Source organism: Callorhinus ursinus, unplaced genomic scaffold (assembly GCF_003265705.2).
Source record: "Callorhinus ursinus isolate GAN/ISIS: 27379988/994484 unplaced genomic scaffold, GSC_fseal_2.0 scaffold22, whole genome shotgun sequence".
Lineage (NCBI taxonomy): Eukaryota > Metazoa > Chordata > Mammalia > Carnivora > Otariidae > Callorhinus > Callorhinus ursinus.
Window position 1 is genome coordinate 11,617,506 of NW_027397084.1, and position 20,000 is coordinate 11,637,505.

Consider the following 20,000-nt stretch of genomic DNA (forward strand, 5'->3'; position numbering starts at 1 on the left):
AGAAATTAAGGAGTTGATCCCATTTACAATTGCACCCAAAACCATAAGATACCTAGGAATAAATCTAACCAAAGAGGCAAAGGATCTGTACTCAGAAAACTATAGAATACTCATGAAAGAAATTGAGGAAGACACAAAGGTATGGAAAAATGTTCCATGCTCATGGATTGGAAGAAAAATATTGTGAAAATGTCTATGTTACCTACAGCAATCTATACATTTAATGCAATCCCCATCAAAATACCATCCACTTTTTTCAAAGAAATGGAAAAAATAATCCTAAAATTTGTATGGAACCAGAAAAGACCCTGAATAGCCAGAGGAATGTTGAAAAAGAAAAGCAAAGCTGGTGGCATCACAATTCCAGACTTCAAGCTGTATTACAAAGCTGTCATCATCAAGACAGTATGGTACTGGCACAAAAACAGACACATAGATCAATGGAACAGAATAGAGAGCCCAGAAATGGACCCTCAACTCTATGGTCAACTAATCTTCGACAAAGCAGGAAAGAATGTCCAATGGAAGAAAGACAGTCTCTTCAACAAATGGTGTTGGGAAAATTGGACAGCCACATGCAGAAGAATGAAACTAGACCATTTCTTTACACCACACACAAAAATAGACTAAAAATGGATGAAAGACTAAATGTGAGACAGAAATACATCAAAATCCTAGAGGAGAACACAGGCAACAACCTCTTCGACCTCATCCACAGCAACTTCTTCCTAGAAACATCGCCAAAGGCAAGGGAAGCAAGGGCAAAATGAACTATTGGGACTTCATCAAGATAAAAAGTTTTTGCACAGCAAAGGAAACAGCCAACAAAACCAAAAGACAACCGACAGAATGGGAGAAGATATTTGCAAATGACATATCAGATAAAGGGCTAGTATCCAAAATTTGTAAAGAACTTATCAAACTCAACACCCAAAGAACAAATAATCCAATCAAGAAATGGGCAGAAGACATGAACAGACATTTCTGCAAAGACATCCAAATGGCCAACAGACACATGAAAAAGTGCTCAACATCACTCGGCATCAGGGAAATACAAATCAAAACTTCAATGAGATACCACCTCACGCCAGTCAGAATGGCTAAAATTAACAAGTTAGGAAATGACAGTTGTTGGCGAGGATGCGGAGAAAGGGGAACCCTCCTACACTGTTGGTGGGAATGCAAGCTGGTACAACCACTCTGGAAAACAGTATGGAGGTTCCTCAAAAAGTTGAAAATAGAGCTACTATATGACCCAGCAATTGCACTACTGCGTATTTACCCCAAAGATACAAAGGTAGTGATCCGAAGGGTCACGTGCACCCCAATGTTTATAACAGCGATGTTCACAATAGCCAAACTGTGGAAAGAGCCTAGATGTCCATCAACAGATGAATGGATAAAGATGTGGTATATATATACAATGGAATATTATGCAACCATCAAAAAATTGAAATCTTGCCATTTGCAACGATGTGGATGGAACTAGAGGGTATTATGCTAAGCGAAATAGGTCAATCAGAGAAAGACAATTATCATATGATCTCAGTGATATGAGGAATTTGAGAAACAAGATAGAGGATCATAGGGGAAGGGAGGGGAAAATGAAACAAGATGAAACCACAGAGGGAGACAAACCCTAAGAGACTCTTAATCTCAGGAAACAAACTGAGGGTTGCTGGAATGGAGGGGGGTGGGAGGGATGGGGTGGCTGGGTGATGGACATTGGGGAGGGTAATTACTATGGTGAGCGCTGTGAATTGTGTAAGACTGATGAATCACAGACCTGTACCCCTGAAACAAATAATAAAAAATTTACTGAGGCTTGTTTGTGACCTAACTTGACCTGTTCAGGAGAATGTTCCGTGTACGCTTGAAAGAATGTGTATTCTGTTGTTTTTGGATGGAATGTTTTGTATATATCTCTTAGATCTATCCAGTTTAATGTGTTATTCAAAGAAATTGTTTCCTCATTGATTTTCTGCCTAGATGATCTATCCATTAATGTAAGGGGGTGTTAAAAGTCTCCCTACTATTATTATATTATTGTCAATTTCTACCTCTGCTTCTGTTAAATTTGCTTCATACTTAGGTACTCCTATGCATAAATATTTATTAATGTAATATCTTCTTGTTGGATTGATTTCTTCATCATTATGTAATATATTTTTTTATTTCAAGTGTTTATTTAAATTCAAGTTAGTTAACATATTGTAGTGCCTTTCTTGGTTTCTTATTATAGCCTTTGTTTTAAAGTCTATTTTATTTGATGTATTGCTACCCCAGCTTTCTTTTCATTTCCATTTGCAGGAAATATGTTCATTCCCATTTTAATTTTTGACATTTCCTTTATAATATGTGTTGGTGTGCATCTCTTTGGGTTCATTTTGTTTGGGACTCTGCTTCTTGAACCTAGATGTCTGTTTCCTTCTTCAGGTTAGGAAAGTTTTAAGAACTATTTCTTTAACTAATTTTTGCCCCTTTCTCTCTCCTCCTACTGAAACCCCTATAATGCAATGTTAGTATGCTTGATGTTGTCCCAGAGATCCCTTAAAGTATTTTCATTTTTAAAATTATGTTTTCTTTTCACTGTTCAGTTTGGGTGATTTCCAATACCCTGTCTTCCAGATTGTTGATCGGTTTTCTGTATCCTCTAATCTGCTCTTTATTTTCTGTAATGTATTTTTCATTTCTAGTATATTCTTCAGCTCTGATTGGTAATTTTTAATGTTTTCTACCTGTTAGTTGAAGTTCTTACTGTGTCCCTCCATTCTTTTCCGAGTTCAGTAAGCATTTTATGACCATTACTTTGAACTTTTTATCAGGTAAATTGTTTATCTTTGTTTCATATAGTTATTTTTCAGAAGTTTTGTCTTATTCTTTGGTTTGATCTTACAGAAAAAACTTTTTCACCATTGGATATGAGATTGGCTATGGGTTTTTCATATATAGCCTTTATTATGTTGAGGTATGCTCCCTCTAAACCCACTTTGTTGAGAGATTTAGCATGAACAAATATTCTGTTTCTTCATTTTGCCTGACTCTCTGTGTTTGTTTCTGTGTATTAGGTAGTTTTGCTATGTCTCCTGGTCTTAAAAGAGTGGACTTATAAAGATTTCCTGTGGGGCCAAGAGCCATATCCTTCCTAACCTGTAGAGATATGTGCTCTAGAAATTTCCCCTGTGTGGGCTATGTGTGATCTTATGTTGTAGCATAGCTTCAGCTGCTGTGGGCATAGTGGCATAAGGGCTGGCTGGGACTGCTATAGGTGCCTGTGTGGGCAGGGATGGCCTTGGCCCAGATCGCTGCAAAGCCCTCCCCACTGCAAAGCCTGGTTGCAATTGCTTTAGGGAAGCTGGGGGGCAGGGTAGCCCCAGGGCCTGCTGTTACAAGTTTCAGCGTGACTTATGTGGGCATTCTGGTAAGCAGAGGTGGCCTTCGCTTTGTTGACTATGAAGCCTGCCTGCAGCTTGATGCATAGAAGTTTTTGGTATAGTCCTGTTTGGCTATTTTTGCTTTTGTTGGCTTTACTTTTTGGTTTCATGTCCAAGATATCATTGCTAAACCCAAATGTCATCAAGATTTTCTTTTATGTTTTCTTCTAAGAGTTTTATAGTTTTAGGTCTTACATTAGGTCTTTGACCCATTTTGTGTTGATTTTTGTATATGGTGTAAGGTAAGAGTCGAACTTCATTCTTTTGTACATGAATATCCAGTTTTTCCAGCACTACTTGCTAAAAAAACTGTCCTTTGTCCTTTGAATGGTCTTGTCATCCTTATCAAAAATCCTTTGATCATATATGTGAGGGATTTTTCCTAGGATCTCTATTTTATTCCACTGGCCTAAATATTCGTCTTTATGCCAGTATCACACCATTTTAGATATTATAGTTTTATAATAAGTTTTGAAATAATGACATACAAGACCTCCAAATTTGTTCCTTTTCTTCGAGATTGTTTTGACCATTCAGGGTGCCTTGAGATTCCATGTTAATTATAGGATGGATTTTCTATTCCTGCAAAATGCACCATTGTGATTTTGATAGGAATTTTGCTAATTTGTAAATCACTTTGGGTAGTATTGACATATTCATGATATTAAGTCTTCCAATTCATTAACACAGGATGTCTTTTTTTTTTAAGATTTTATTTATTTGCCAGAGAGAGAGAGCACAAGCAGTGGGGAGCAGCAGGCAGAGGGAGAAGCAGGCTCCCCGCTGAACAAGGAGCCTGATGCGGGACTCAATCCCAGGACCCTGGGATCATGACCTGAGCCAAAGGCAGCTGCTTAACTGACTAATCCACCCATGCACCCCTCACAGGATGTCTTTCTAAGCTTTATATCTTTTATGAATAGTTTTTCATATCCTTTACCTTTTCCGGGCAGTCTTAATATCTTACTTTTCAATGTTTATGAATTCTTTATATATTAAGGACATTTACCTTTTGTCATATTGTGACAAATATTCTGCTCAGTTTGTTATTCATCTTTCTACTTTTTAATGATGTTTTGATATAAGTTTTCCATCAAATTAAAATTTATAAGTCTTTTGAATATCTTTTTTTTCATTGAGGATAATTTTTTGTTGTTGAGGTATAATGGACATATAGCATTATATTAGTTTCAGGTGTACAGCATAATGATTTGATATTTGATTATACAGTTGAGCTTTGAACCACATAGGTTTAAACAGCAGGGGTTCATTTATATGTGGATTTTTTTCAATAAGTATAGTACTATAAATGTATTTTCTCTTCCTTATGATTTTCTTAATGATATTTTAATTAAAGAAAATAACGTATTCTTTTCTCTAGCTTACATTAAGGATACAGTATATACACCTAACGTACAAAGTATGTGTTAGTCAACTATGTATTACTGTTTTCAATAACTCTCAGGTAAATGATTTCTTAAGCTGGTGTCCTCTACACAAACAGAGATTTATTATAAGTGACTCTGATAATATTAAACATTCATTTCACTAATACTAACTTCCTCTTACCAGGGGCTTTTTTGAGACAGAAAATAAGAAGCGAGAATCTTCCTTAGTCTTGTTCTTTTTTTTTTTTTTTTTAAGCTTAGCAGTGTGTTAAATTCATCCCTTCCTCATCTATCAGAGAATGCAAACTAAGCTCTCTTGACCAAACTCAGACTTGCTTTATTTGGAGCATTTATTAAAAAGGGGGAGAAAAAAAACCTAAAAGATTTTGGATACCATTCTGGTGAGCATTGTGATACCAAAGCAAGCCTGGATCCTTATTTCACATCTTGTTTACTTTTTCAGAGGGAATCTTATTTACACATAGTCCTTTAATTTTGAAAATGTTGCTTTTCTCTGTTCAACAGTGTAGATGATGTTTTGTTGGCCTTTGCTTCATGGCAAGTTCCAGTAATACTTCAGTATGTTCCTAGTGGCTGTCTCATGCATGCTCACAAGCAAGTCTGTCACCTTCATACTTAACTAACCTGGACAGCCAGACTGTGGGGCCCAAGTAGGTATATAATACCTGATAAGTGACAGCAGTGTCTATTGATGTTGGAACGCTTGGGGTAGCAAAGCTATTCAACCTTCAGCAGGAAAATGGGTGAAAAAGTCCTCTCCTTTCTGTGTTTTAGTTTTTAAAAGGAATAATGTAGAGAAATATTGGTGCACTACTGTTTTAAAGGGCTTTCAGGAAATAGCTCTTCTGTGTTCTCCATAGAACTCAGAAATGAATCCAGGGAATCTGGACTATGAAAAATAAATCTAAGTCACAAGGCCTATGTATAACAGTTGGTGTATACTCATGCAGAATTTTTGAGGGGGAGGAACTGTTTGTCTTGGGCATGCTGTATTTCCAGTTCAACAGTCCCTACCATTGAGTGGATGCTCAGTGAATACTGAGCCGGCTGCCAGATGCAACTTACCACTGCATTGTCAATATCTTCTCGGTAACAGGGCAGTGGTAACTTAAGTAACATCCCAGGAGCTCTGGGGCCTAGGAATCTTTTCTCTAGGCAGATGATGTAGTGTCCCATTATAATGGGGTGACTTAAAGCCACCTTAGGAAGAAAGGTTTCCCCAATGATTCCTGAAATTCCATGAATAGATTATTTTTTCTATTTGTGCTATTCTCACTAACTTCTTTGAAAATGCCTAGAGAAGGGTACCCATATTGGGCTCTTTCATGAGAATGAGTTGATTATGTGAAAATTTTCTTCACAGGAGAGACCATTAGCAGGAAGGGGAAGCTGTCCAGTTAGGAGGATTACACTCTCCCTGATCCAGTATTCCCAAGCATGGGGGCTCAAGGGTTCCTCCAGACTTTTCTACTCAACCTTCAACATTGGCTTAAAATATAGGAGCTACTCACACCTCTTTTGTCAAGAAACAGGCCTCAATCTTGTCCACAAGACTATTTCTTGGGAGCAGGGACCACCCCCCCACTTTGTCCCCCTCCTTACCCTCTGCCCTGGCAGGTTCCAAACAGAGAATCTATCCCTGGCTAAACAGCCATTATTATGGATATATATACACATATACATATATGTGTGTGTGTGTGTATGTATATATATATATGTATTTATAAGAATAAATAAATTTATTTCCTATTAATAACTCTACAGTGTTTGTGTGACTTGCATTTGAGACCAGACAAAGGACCTGCTCAAAAGGCAGAAGTGGACACTGACATCTATTGAGCATCTCTTGTGAGCCAGGTACCTGGCCAGATGGACCCTGCCTGGTGGAGATGACTTTATTAGGCAGATGTTATCATTTCCATCTTTACTGAGAACAAAGTTCAGGCTCTGAGAGAAACAAAGGACATTCTCAGGGTGATGGAGCTGAGTTGAATTCCAGAACCCCAGTTCTCTTCTCTAGCAAGAAAGATTACCCATTCTCAGGGGTGGGGGGCAGGGAACAAGTCATACATCCCTTCTTATATTCTCATTGGACTTTGCACAGGACTTTGGTGTGCTTCATAGGAAATGCATGTAATGGAAACCCATTTAAAATAAGCTTCAGCAAAAACTACCTAGGGTACCACCTAGGATTCGAGGAAGGTTGAACAATGAAGGCCTCAGCAGCAAGAATCCTTGGGGTTTCTCCTTAATGCTCCAGCCATGAGGGGACTCAGTAAGGTAGCACCTCTGTCTCTTAGCTGGAGTCCTCAAAAGAGAATGCAGTTGACTTCTGGACAGCCAATGAATTACCTCCTCTGGAGTCAGGTGTTTACCTCTAATTCAATCAGCTATGACCAAGAGTCATGAAGTAAAAACATGGTTCCTGGGAACTAATTTTGTGGGTGGAGGAGACATTTCTCCAAAAACACAGTCATGTGCTGGGCAGACAGCCCAAAGATATCTGTTATACCTGGATGTAACTCCATAAATGTTTATTGCCTGGTTGCTTTTTGTCCTGACCAAACACTTTGAGAATGTTGGCTGAATCATTTTGTCTTTTTTGTTTAGTCCAGGGCAGGGACTCATATGTGTTAAAGAAAAATATGTGTCATTTCTATATGCCAGTGGTTCCCTTGTTTACAACCATTGAAGCAAATCAAGAAAGAAGAAATAGACTATTTAATCTCAAATGCTTGGTTTCAAGGGGGCAGAGGAAATGGGAAAACATCTGTAAGGCTATTGTGTTTGCTGCTGGAAGATGACCAAGCTGGTTATCAAATGGGTGGGCAGCAACAAGTAGGTGCTTTGTTTTGTCCTCATAGGAAGTTATTTTCTTTGTTTTGCAAGTTGGTTGAATTTCTCTGAGGTCAATATCCTGGATGCTCAAAACTCTTTTTTTCCCATTCAGAGTGCCCTAATTTTACATTTATATAACTCCAGAACTGACCAAAGGCTCATTTGCCGAAGTACATCACTTGCAAGTTGACACTGAAGGTTGCACGGACATTGATTATACTTACACTGCCACCTTAAGGGAGCTTCTGGAATTCCAAGGTGCTTTTAAAATGATCGGTTATCAAATGTAAAGTTTCAGAAAGGAAAGTGAGAAAGTTAAAAAAAAAATCATAATGGAGTAATCCACCTCCTTAAAAAATGACCTTCTGGAAGGTTTCAAGGCATAGACAATGTTGCCAGGTGTGTCTGAGTTACGTAGGTTAGGGTTTGAGACCTGCTTCAAACTTCCATGATCAGTGACTGATAGACAGTCACAAGTATAAAAAATAATGTTAGTACCATTTCACTTGGTTTTGTGTTGACCAAATGACATCACCTGTGTTCATCTTTTGTGTTTGGTAAGCACTCAGGAAATGATTGCTATGTTATCTGAAATTTGCCAGCACTGAAAGCATTAAGGAAGCCTTCTGCAGGGAGAGGTAGAGATAGGTAGGGGGAGGGGAGCATCAGGAACTGAAATAAAACCAAATACTCAACATATAGCCTACAGTGGATGTTCGGTAAACACTTAAATGAGGGAAAAGGAGAAAGGAACAATGTCACTGGAGATGAGTTTAACTGTCAAAATGGGGATGGAAAACATTCTTTCTACCATTCATTCTAGAACTGGGGAATCATAAAAATATAGAATGCCCATGTGGTAAGGATTCTAGAAATGTACTCCAATGTCTTTTTTCAAATGGGGTAACCAAGTGGTTGAATCACTTCTCAAGTTAAAATTGTGAATCAGTAGCATATTGCAATTAGAACCCAACATCTTGACAAATAACCAAGTGCCCTATATATAATGCTGAAATATCACTCAAGATTGGCCAAAACAGGACTGCCTTGGGTTTTCTTTCTTCTTTTTTTTATGACTTGGGAAAATTATTTAATCTGACTATGCTTTGATTTCCTCACCTGCAAAATCTCCATCATCATCATCATCATCATCATAATATACTATTTCAGAAGGTTGTAGTAGAGATCCAATGAGAGGCTTCATATCAAGCATTTAGAACTGTGCTATTAATGTTAACCAGTATGATTATCAGACCACAAAGTTCACTTCTCACAGTTAAATTGTTTCCCGGGCATGACCAATCAGGCTTTGCTGTTTCTAAAACCTTTGGCTTCCTAACTCTGTGTCTCCATGATAATAAAAACATTTGTTATCTCTTTATAGCTCCTGGTGCGTGGCACAGTTGCTTTTTTTTTTTTTTAAAGATTTTATTTGAGGGGCGCCTGGGTGGCTCAGATGGTTAAGCGTCTGCCTTTGGCTCGGGTCATGATCCCGGGGTCCTGGGATCGAGCCCCACATTGGGCTCCTGGCTCAGTGGGGAGCCTGCTTCTCCCTCTGCCTCTCTCCCTGCTCATGCTCTCTCTCTCTCTGTATCTCTGTGTCTCAAATGAATAAATAAAAATCTGTAAAAAATAAAAAAAAGAGATTTTATTTGAGAGAGAGAGCGCACAAGCAGGGGGAAGGGCAGAGGGCAAAGGAGAAGACTCCCCACTGAGCAAGGAACCTGTCCTCCGGGCTCAATCCCAAGACCCTGGGATCATGACCTGAGCTGAAGGCAGACGCCCAGCAGACTGAGCCACACAGGTGCCCCTATTTTGATATAATTATAGATTGATATACAGTCATAAGAGATAATACAGAGAGATCCCATGTACCTATTACCCAATTCTCTCCAATGTAAACAATTCACAGAACTATAGTATAGTATCACAACCAAGATATTGACATTGATATAATTCATCGATCTTATTCAGATTTCCCTAGTTTTACTTATACTCATTTATCTGTGTATTTTTAGTTCTCTGTAATTGTATCATGTGCACAGGTCCATGTATGTAATATCACAGTGTAGCTACAGAATAGACCCACCATCCACAAAGACCTCTTGTACTATTCTTTTATAACTGTACCTACTTCTCTCCTGCACTCTCTCCATCCCATCCCTCAACTCTGGCAACCACTTTTCTCATTCAGTATAACTCATGGACACTCACCTAGATTGTTGCTTATATCTGTAGATTGTTCCTTTATATTGCTGAGTAATATTTGATGATAGATGTATTGTAGTTAAACCACTCACTCCTCAAAGGACATCTGGGTTGTTTCCTGTATTTGGCTACCAGGAATAAATCTGCTATGAATATTCGTGTACCGGTTTTGTGTAAATATAAGTTCTCATTGCTCTGAGGTAAATGCCCAAGAGTGCAACTGCTGGGTAAGAATGGTAATTACATGTTTAGTTTTATAAAAAATTGCCAAGCTGTTTTCCAGAGTGTACCACTTTACAGCAGTGTGCAAGTGATCCGGTACTGGGGCATCCTTACCAACATTTAGTATTATTGCTATTTTTTATTTTAGCTTTTGTAATAGGTGTGTAGTGATAGCTCATGTGGTTTTAATTTGCATGCCCTTAGATGTTGAACATCTTCTCATATGCTTTTTTGGCCATCTGCCTCTCTCCTCTTTAGTGAAATATCTCTTCATATATTTTGTCCTTATTATAATTGGATTATTTCCTTTTTACTGTTGAGTTTTAAGAGTTCTTTATATATTTTAGATATAAGGCCTTAAAAGACATTTTACTTTTTTTTTTTTAAGATTTCATTTATTTATTGGAGAGAGAACGTGCAGAGAGAGAGCATGAGTGGGGAGTGGGGTTGGGGGAGGAACAGAGGGAGAGGGAGAAGCAGACTCCCTGCTGAGCAGGGAACCCGACGTGGGGCTCGATCCCAGGACCCTGGGATCGTGACCTGAGCTGAAGGCAGAAGCTTAACTGACTGAGCCACCCAGGTGCCCCAACATTTTACTTTTAGAGTAAAATATCAACATTGGATTATGGGTAGCATAATGTACATGCTAGTAAAATACATGACAACAGCAGCACAAAGATTGGGAGGAGGTAAATGAAAGCACAGTATAGTATGGGTCGTAACATTATATATGAACTGATAGTGTTAATCCATGCCAAACCATGATAAGTTAGACATGCACATTGTAACCATTTAAAAGACACAGAAAGAGGAATCATTAAAAAAAAAAGATATAACTAAGTCAATAGAAGAGCTAAGGTGGAATACCAAAACATGGCAAGAAAGCAGGATTGAAGGAACAAAGTGCAGCTAAAACTAGGAAATGAATAACAAGATGAGACACTTAAACCCAACCATATCAATTATTATATTACAATAAATGTTAGTGGACTATGACCTTTAATTTAAAAAGATTTTTTTAAAGACCCCACTATTGAGGTGTTTACAAGGGACACACTTAAGTATAAAATCATAGACAGGTTGTAAGTAAAATGATAGAAAGTATATATTATACTAGCACTGGTCGTTAGAAAGGTGGTGTGGCTATATTAATGTCAGACACAATAAATATCAAAATAAGGAATATTACCAGAGATAAAAAGGGACATTTTATTATGTTAAATGGGTCAGTTCATTAAGGAGACTACGGATCCTAAATGTGAAAGTAACTGCTAACAGAGTTTCATAATATACACGGCAAAAACTGACAAAATTAAATGGAGAACTAGACAAATCCACAATCGTATTTTGAGATTCAGCACTCCACTCTCAGTAATTGACAATAAAGCAGAAAAAGGGAAGGACAAAGTGTTCAGAAGAGTTGAGTATTATAAAAAACTCAACGTAGTAAAGAACACCACACACTGCCCAGGTCAGATACACTTTCCACGTGAACATGGGGTATTCATCAGGAGAGACCGTATGTTGAGCTATAAGACAAGTCTAAAATTTAAAGCTTTAAATCACATAGACTGTTGTATGACCACAATTAAATTGTTAGACATTGGGCACCTGGGTGACTCAGTCGGTTAAGCATCCAACTGGGTTTTGGCTCAGGTCATGATCTCAGGGTCCTAAGATCGAGCCCCATGTCAGCCCCCACTCAGCGGGGAGTCTGCTTGAGATTCTCTCTCCCCCCCGCCCCTCCCCACCACTTGCTCTCTGTCTCTGAAATAAATAAATCTTACAAAAAAAAAAAGAAATTGTTAGACATCAATAATAAAAAAGATATCTAGAAAATTCCCCAAAATTTTGAAATGAAGTAACATGCCACTAAATAACACATGGGTCAAAAAAGAAATCATAAGAGATTAAAAATATGAATAACAATGAAAATACCACCTAAGAAAATATGTGGCTACAACTAAAACAGTAATAAATATGAAATCCATGGCTTTAACTGCCCGTGTTAGAACACAAGACTTTTTCCATTTTTTTTTTTTTTAGATTTTATTTATTTGACAGAGAGAGATGCAGCGAGAAAGGGAACACAAGCAGGGGAAGTGGGAGAGGGAGAAGCAGGCCTCCCGCAGAGCAGGGAGCCCGATGCAGGGCTTGATCCCAGGACCCTGGGATCATGACCTGAGCCGAAGGCAGACACTTAACGACTGAGCCACCCAGGCGCCCCAAGTCTTTTTCCATTTTAAAATGAGAGTAGAAATAAAATAGATTTCAATATGGAATTTCATTTCACGGTGACTTTGTTTAGACTATTTCTCTTCGTGAATTGGAAAATGTTTGTAAACCCGTGAAACTAAATAAAAAGGCAACTATAGAATAGACCATCAGAGGGCACTATTCTTTAACTCCAGAGGAAAAAGCCTCTACTATGAAAAAATGAAGAAGTATTCTGCTCTGGAACAGACCCGAGACAGCATTGAGATTTTATCCCTTTATTGGGCGAATGAGGTGTGGGGAGAGCAAATGACTTCCCAACATCATCGTACAAATTCTAGGAATAGCGTCAGAACTAGAAACCAGTCTCTTGACTGTTACAGCACATCATGATTCTTTGTGAAATCAGAGACAGACCCAGACTTTCCTATGGGCTTATGCTAACGAGCTCTTTTCCACCGGGATCTCCCAGCGAGGAGATGTATGCCTGGAGTTGCTGCAGCTGCTGTGGATTAGGGGAAGCAAACAGGGATGGAGACACCAGGACCTGGAGGCATTTGAGCATCCAGAAAACTGCTTGAAACGAGTGCCACCTCTTGGATGCTCTGGTGATGCAAACCCGTATAATTCCTTTTTATTTAAAGCCAGTTGGTGCAGGGTTTTCTGTCACTTGCAACCAAGAATCTTGAATATGCCAAGCTCCTCTGCTTTACAAGAGAGCCAATGGAATTCAGGACATAGGGTTTTATTTTGGAAAGAGAAAAAATAATGTTCTAGATAACTCACCAGGACTGTGTTTGCAAGGGGATAACTAAGGATAGAAAAACATATGAGGACATGCTCATGTTTCATTTTCCCCCAGAAATTTAAGTTCCTAAGTTATGGATACAATTTTTTTTTCTCTGCTGCTGACTTCTCCACTGCATTCTTGGCAAGGTAGATTATTTCAAAGGCCATTAAGAAAATATGTTCGTAGCAGGGAGATGCAGGTTGTGTCATCTTTAATACAACAGTGTCCTCTGACTCTCTAGGGCTAAAGAGTAGGGAGTAAAAACACAGTACAGTTGATGTACTTTGCCTTTATGTGCATTATCTCATTTCCATCCCATAGCAACTCTGCAAAGTATTCTCATGTGTCTTTTACAGACGAAATAGAGACAAAGAAGTTATGCACTGCCTAAAGTCCCCTCGCTGATATGTGTAAATATGAGGATTTGAACTCAAATCTATGCTCTTCCTTTATACTAGAAGTACTTGTATCCCCTCTTAACCCAGGCCTGACAACTTTTCTAGGAACTTCAGCACATAATATTTTTTTTAAAGATTTTATTTATTTATTTGACAGAGAGAGGCACAACGAGAGAAGGAACACAAGCAGGGGGAGTGGGAGAGGGAGAAGCAGGCTTCCCGCTGAGCAGGGAGCCTGATGCAGGGCTCGATCCCAGGACCCTGGGATCATGACCTGAGCCGAAGGCAGACGCTTAACGACTGAGCCACCCAGGCGCCCCAGCACATAATATTTTTGATTGAGGTGTTAGCTTTTAAACAGTTTCCATTAAGAGGGCATGATGAGGCAGATTCTCTTACACAGACCGCCTCAGGGTCCTGCTGTAAGAAGCAACAGTCTCCTCTTCCTCCCCGCCATCTGCTTGGCAGCTGCAATGCAGCAAGCATGCGTGAGTGCATCTCCATCCGTGTTGGCCAGGCTGGTGCCCAGATTGGCAATGCCTGCTGGGAGCTCTATTGCCTGGAACACAGCATCCAGCCCAATGGTCAGATGCCAAGTGACAGGACCACTGGGGGAGATGACTCCTTCAACACCTTCTTCAGTGAGATGGGTGTTGGCACACGTGTGCCCAGGGCCATGTTTGTAGACCTGGACTCCACGGTCATTGATGAAGTTCGCACTGGCACCTATCGTCATCTTGTCCACTCTGAGCAACTCATCACAGGCCAGGAAGATGCTGCCAATATGCCCAAGGGCACACTGCACCATTGGCAAGGAGATCACTGACCTTGACTTGGACCAAATTCAGAAACTTGCTGATGGCTGCACAGTCTTCAGGGCTTCTTGGTTTTCCACAGCTTTGGAGGAGGAACTGGTTCCAGGTTCACCTCCCTGCTGATGGAAAGTCTGCCGATGGTGGCAAGAAGTCCAAGCTGGAGTTCTCCATTTACCCAGCCCCTGGATTTCCACAGAGGTAGCTGAGCCCTACAACTCCATCCTCACCACCCACAGTACCCTGGAACCCTCAGATTGTGCCTTCATGGTAGACAATGAGGCCATCTATGACATCTGTCGTAGAAACCTTGATATTGAACGCCAAACCTACACTAACCTGAATAAGTTGATAGATCAGATTGTGTCCTCCATCACTGCCTCCCTCAGATGTGATGGAGCCCTGAATGTCGATCTCACAGAATTCCAGACCAACTGGGTGCCCTAGCCCCGCATCCACTTCCCTCTGGCCACCTAGGCCCCCGCCATGTCTGCTGAGAAAGCTTACCATGAACAGCTTTCTGTAGTAGAGATCACCAACGCAAGCTTTGAGCCAGCCAACCAGATGGGAAAATGTGACCCTCGCCATGGCTTGCTGCCTGTTGTACCGTGGTGATGTGGTTCCCAAAGATGTCAACGCTGCCATTGCCACCATCAAGACCAAGCACAGCATCCAGTTTGTGGACTGGTGCCCCGCTGGCTTCAAAGTGGGCATTAATTACCAGCCTGCCACTGTGGTACCTAGAGACCTGGCCAAAGTACAGGGAGCTGTGTGCACGCTGAGCAACACCACAGCCATCGCTGAGGCCTGGGCTCCCCTGGACCACAAGTTTGATCCGATGTAGGCCAAGTATGCCTTTGTTCACTGGCATGTGGGTGAGGACATGGAGGAGGGAGACTTTTCTGAGGCCTGTGAGGATATGGCTGCCCTTGAGGATTATGAGGAGGTTGGTGCGGATTCTGTCAAAGGAGAGGGTAAAGAAGGAGAGAAATAAGTTAAAAATGTCACAGGGAAGGGATGCCTGGGTGGCTCAGTAGGTTAAGCGTCTGCCTTTGGCTCAGGTCATGATCCCAGGGTCCTGGGATTGAGCCCTGCATCGGGGTCCTTGCTCAGCGGGGAGCCTGCTTCTCCCTCTGCCTGCCGCTCCCCCTGCTTCTGTGTGTGCTCTCTCTCTGACAAATAACTACAGTCTTAAAAAAAAATTAAAAATTTAAAAATTTAAAAAAAGTCACAGAGGTGCTGCTTTTACGGGAAGCTTGTTCTATTTTAAGCCTTGAAAGGTTGTGCTCTGACTGGTTCATTTGTCTGTAGCAGCATATACTCTCGTATATGACTACTGACCTGTGCTTGAAAACACAACGTTTGTTAGAGACCCAAGCTGTCCATTTCTCTGATGGGTTTAAATGAGCTATTCCTTGTCCTAAGTGGGAAAAAAAAAGAGGGTACAGGAAAGCATAACGGATTCAAAGGTATAAAAAAAAATGCTAGTTTTTGCTCAGAAGTTCCTTCTAAATCATTTGTACCCATTTTTATTCTGTTTGAGGTATAACGTACATAAAATGTTGAAAGTGAGCTCATCTTAAGTGTACAACTTAGTCATTTTTAAACATATTTATAACCATGAATCATCACCCAGATTAAGATGTACAGCGAGTCTAGCACTATAGAAGTTTTTTTTATTTCTTTCCAGCTGGTACTAGTTCACTCCCACCCAGAGGCAACCACTGGTGGGGTTGGATAATTGTAGCTTAGTGCTGTCTGTTCTTGAACTTATAAATTGAATCATACAGTATATATTCTTTTTTTAAAATCTGGATTCTCTACTCAGCATGACATTTGTGAAATTCATTCATGTTGGAACAGTTCTTTTTTATCCTTGTGTTATAGTACATTGCTCTTCCTTTTTTTAATTGAGGTATAATGGACATGTAATATTAGTTTCATGTGTACTACATAATAATTTCATATATATATGGCAAAATGATTACTATAATGAGTCTAGTTAACATCTGTCTATACATAGTTACAAAAAGATTTTTTCTTATAATAAGAACTTTAAGTCTATTCTCTTAGCAACTTTCAAACATGCAATATAGTATTATCAACAGTTACCATGCTTTACATTATATCCCCATGACTTACTTATTTTATAACTGGAAGTTTGTACCTTTTGACCCTATTCACCCCATTTCTCCCACCCCTCACCCCCTACTTCTGGTGACCACTAATCTGTTCTCTATCTATGAGTTTGTGGGTATGTGTGTTTTAACATTCCACATATAAGTGAGATTATACTGCATTTTGTCTTTCTCTGTTTGACTTAACTCATTTAATATAACAAACTCAGGGTCCATCCTTGTCACAGGCAGCAGTATTTCTTTCCTTTTTTATGGCTGAATAGTATTCCATTGTGTATATGTATACCATACTTGGTTTATTATTTTTAATTTTATTTTATTATGTTATGTTAGTCACCATACAATACATCATTAATTTTTGATGTAGTGATCCACGATTCATTGTTTTCATATAACACCCAGTGCTCCATGCAATATGTGCCCTCCTTAATACCCATCACCAGGCTAACCCATTCCCCCTCCCCCTAAAACCCTCAGTTTGTTTCTCAGCGTCCATAGTCTCTCATGGTTCATCTCTCCCTCCGATTTCCCCCCCTTCATTTTTCCCTTCCTTCTCCTAATGTCCTCCATGATATTCCTTATGTTCCACAAATAAGTGAAACCATATGATAATTGACTTTCTCTGCTTGACTTATTTCACTTAGCATAATCTCCTCCAGTCCCAACCATGTTGATGTAAAAATCGGGTATTCATCCTTTCTGGTGGCTGAGTAATATTCCATTGTATATATGGACCACATCTTCTTTATCCATTCATCTGTGGAAGGGCATCTCAGCTCTTTCCACAGTTTGGTTATTGTGGACATTGATGCTATGAACATTAGGGTGCGTATGGCCCTTCTTTTCTCTACCTCTGTGTCTTTGGGGTAAATACCCAGTAGTGCAATTGCTGGGTCATAGGGTAGCTCTATTTTTAATTTTTTGATGCACCTCCACACTGTTTTCCAAGGGTTCCCTTTCTCCACAAACTCTCCAACATTTGTTGTTTGTTGCCTTGTCAATTTTTGCCATTCTAACTGGTGTAAGGTGGTAGCTCAATGTGGTTTTGATTTGAATTTCCCTGACGGCTAATGATGATGAACATTTTTTCATGTGTCTGTTAGCCATTTGTATGTCTTCTTTGGAGTAGTGTCTGTTCATGTCTTCTGCCCATTTTTTGACTTGATTATTTGTTTTGTGGGTGTTGAGTTTGAGATGTTCTTTATAGATCTTGGATACCAGCCTGTTATCTGTACTGTCATTTGCAAATACCTTCTCCCATTCTTGGGTTGCCTCTTTGTTTTGTTGACTGTTTCCTTTGCTGTGCAGAAGCTTTTTATCTTGATGAAGTCCCAAAAGTTCATTTTTGCTTTTGTTTCACTAGCCTTTGGAGATGTATCTTGAAAGAAGTTGCTGTGGCTATTGTCAAAGAGGTTACTGCATATGTTCTCCTCTAGGATTTTGGTGGATTCCTGTCTCACACGGAGGTTTTCATCCATTTTGAGTTTATCTTTGTGTATGGTGTTAGAGAATGGTCGAGTTTCATTCTTCTGCATGTAGCTGTCCAATTTTCCCAACACCATTTATTGAAGAGACTGTCTTTTTTCCATTGCATATTTTTCCCAGCTTTGTCAAAGATTATTTGACCATAGAGTTGAGGGTCCATATCTGGGCTCTCTTTTCTGTTCCATTGGCCTATATGTCTGTTTTTGTGCCAGTACCATGCTGTCTTGGTGATCACTACTCTGTAATATAGCTTGAAATCGTGCAACGTGATGCCCCCAACTTTGTTTTTCTTTTTCAACATTTCCTTGGCGATTCGGGGTCTTTTCTGGTTCCATATAAATTTTAGGTTTGTTTGTTCCAGCACTTTGAAAAACGTCATTGGAATTTTGATTGGGATGGCATTGAAGGTATAGATTGCTCTGGGTAGCATAGACATTTTAACAACGTTTATTCTTCCGATCCATGAGCATGGAAAGTTTTTTCATCTTTTTGTGTCTTCTTCAATTTCTTTCATGAGTGTTCTGTAGTTCCTCGAGTATAGATCCTTTACCTTTTGGTTAGGTTTATTCCGAGGTATCTTATGGTTTTTGGTGCTATTGTAAATGGAATCGTTTCTCTAATTTCTCTTTCTACAGTTGCATTGTTAGTGTATAAGAAAGGAACTGATTTCTGTGCATTGATTTTGTATCCTGCCACATTGCTGAATTGCTGTATGAGTTGTAGTAATTTAGGGGTGGAGTCTTTTGGGTTTTCCACATAAAGTATCATGTCATCTGCGAAAAGAGAGAATTTGACTTCTTCTTTGCCAATTTGAATACCGTTTATTTCTTTTTGCTGTCTAATTGCTGTTGCTAGGACTTCTAGTACTATGTTGAACAATAGTGGCGAGAGTGGACATCCTTGACATGCTCCTGATCTTAAGGGAAAGGCTCTCAGCTTTTCCCCATTGAGGATGATATTCACTGTGGGTTTTTCATAGATGGATTTCATGAACTTGAGGAACGTTCCCTCTATCCCTATACTCTGAAGAGTTTTAATCTGGAAATGATGCTGTATTTTTGTCAAATGCTTTTTCTGCATCAATTGAGAGGACCATATGGTTCTTCTCTCTCCTCTTACTAATGTGTTCTATCACACTGATTGATTTGTGAATGTTGAACCACCCTTGCATCCTGGGGATAAATCCCACTTGGTCATGGTGGATGATCCTTTTAATGTATTGTTGGATCCTATTAGCTAGGTTTTTGTTGAGGATTTTGGAATCCATATTCATCAGGGCTATCAGTCTGAAATTCTCCTTTTTGATGGGGTCTTTGCCTGTTTTGGGGATTAAGGTAATGCTGGCCTCATAGAATGAGTCTGGAAGCTTTCCTTCTGTTTCTATTTTTTGAAACAGCTTCAGGAGCATAGGTATTATTTCTTCTTTGAATGTTTGATAGAATTCCCCAGGGAATCCATCAGGCCCTGGACTAGTTTTTTGGGAGGTTTTTGATCATTGCTTCAATCTCGTAACTGGTTATTGCCCTATTCAGGTTGTCAATTTCTTCCTGTTTCAGTCTTGCCAGTTTATAGGTTTCTAGGAAGGCATCCATTTCATCCAGGTTCCTCAGTTTATTGGCATATAGTTGTTGATAATAATTTCTAATAATTGTTTCTATTTCCTTGGTGTTAGTGGTGATCTCTCCCCTTTCATTCATAATTTTATTAATTTGGGTCCTTTCTCTTTTCTTTTGGATAAGTCTGGTCAGTGGTTTATTGATCTTATTAATTCTTTCAAAGACCCAGCTTCTAGTTTCGTTGATCTGATCTACTGTGTTTCTGGTTTCTAATTCATTGATCTCTGCTCTAATCTTTATTTCTCTTCTAATGCGTGGGTTAGGCATCGTTTGTTGCTTTTTCTCTAGTTGTTTAAGGTGTAGCATTAGTTGGTGAATTTGGGATTTTTCTATTTTTTTGGGTGAGGCTTGGATGGCTATGTATTTTCCCCTTAGGACCGCCTTTGCAGTATCCCGTAGGTTTTGGACCAATGTGTTTTCATTCTCATTGGTTTCC

The 20,000-nt window shown here is 39.5% G+C and overlaps 1 pseudogene; it reads left to right on the forward strand.

Moving 5' to 3' along the window:
• Positions 1-13,997: 13,997 nt before the first annotated feature.
• LOC141374840 (tubulin alpha-1B chain pseudogene) lies at positions 13,998-15,319 on the forward strand (annotated as a pseudogene).
• The last annotated feature ends 4,681 nt before the right edge of the window (positions 15,320-20,000 follow it).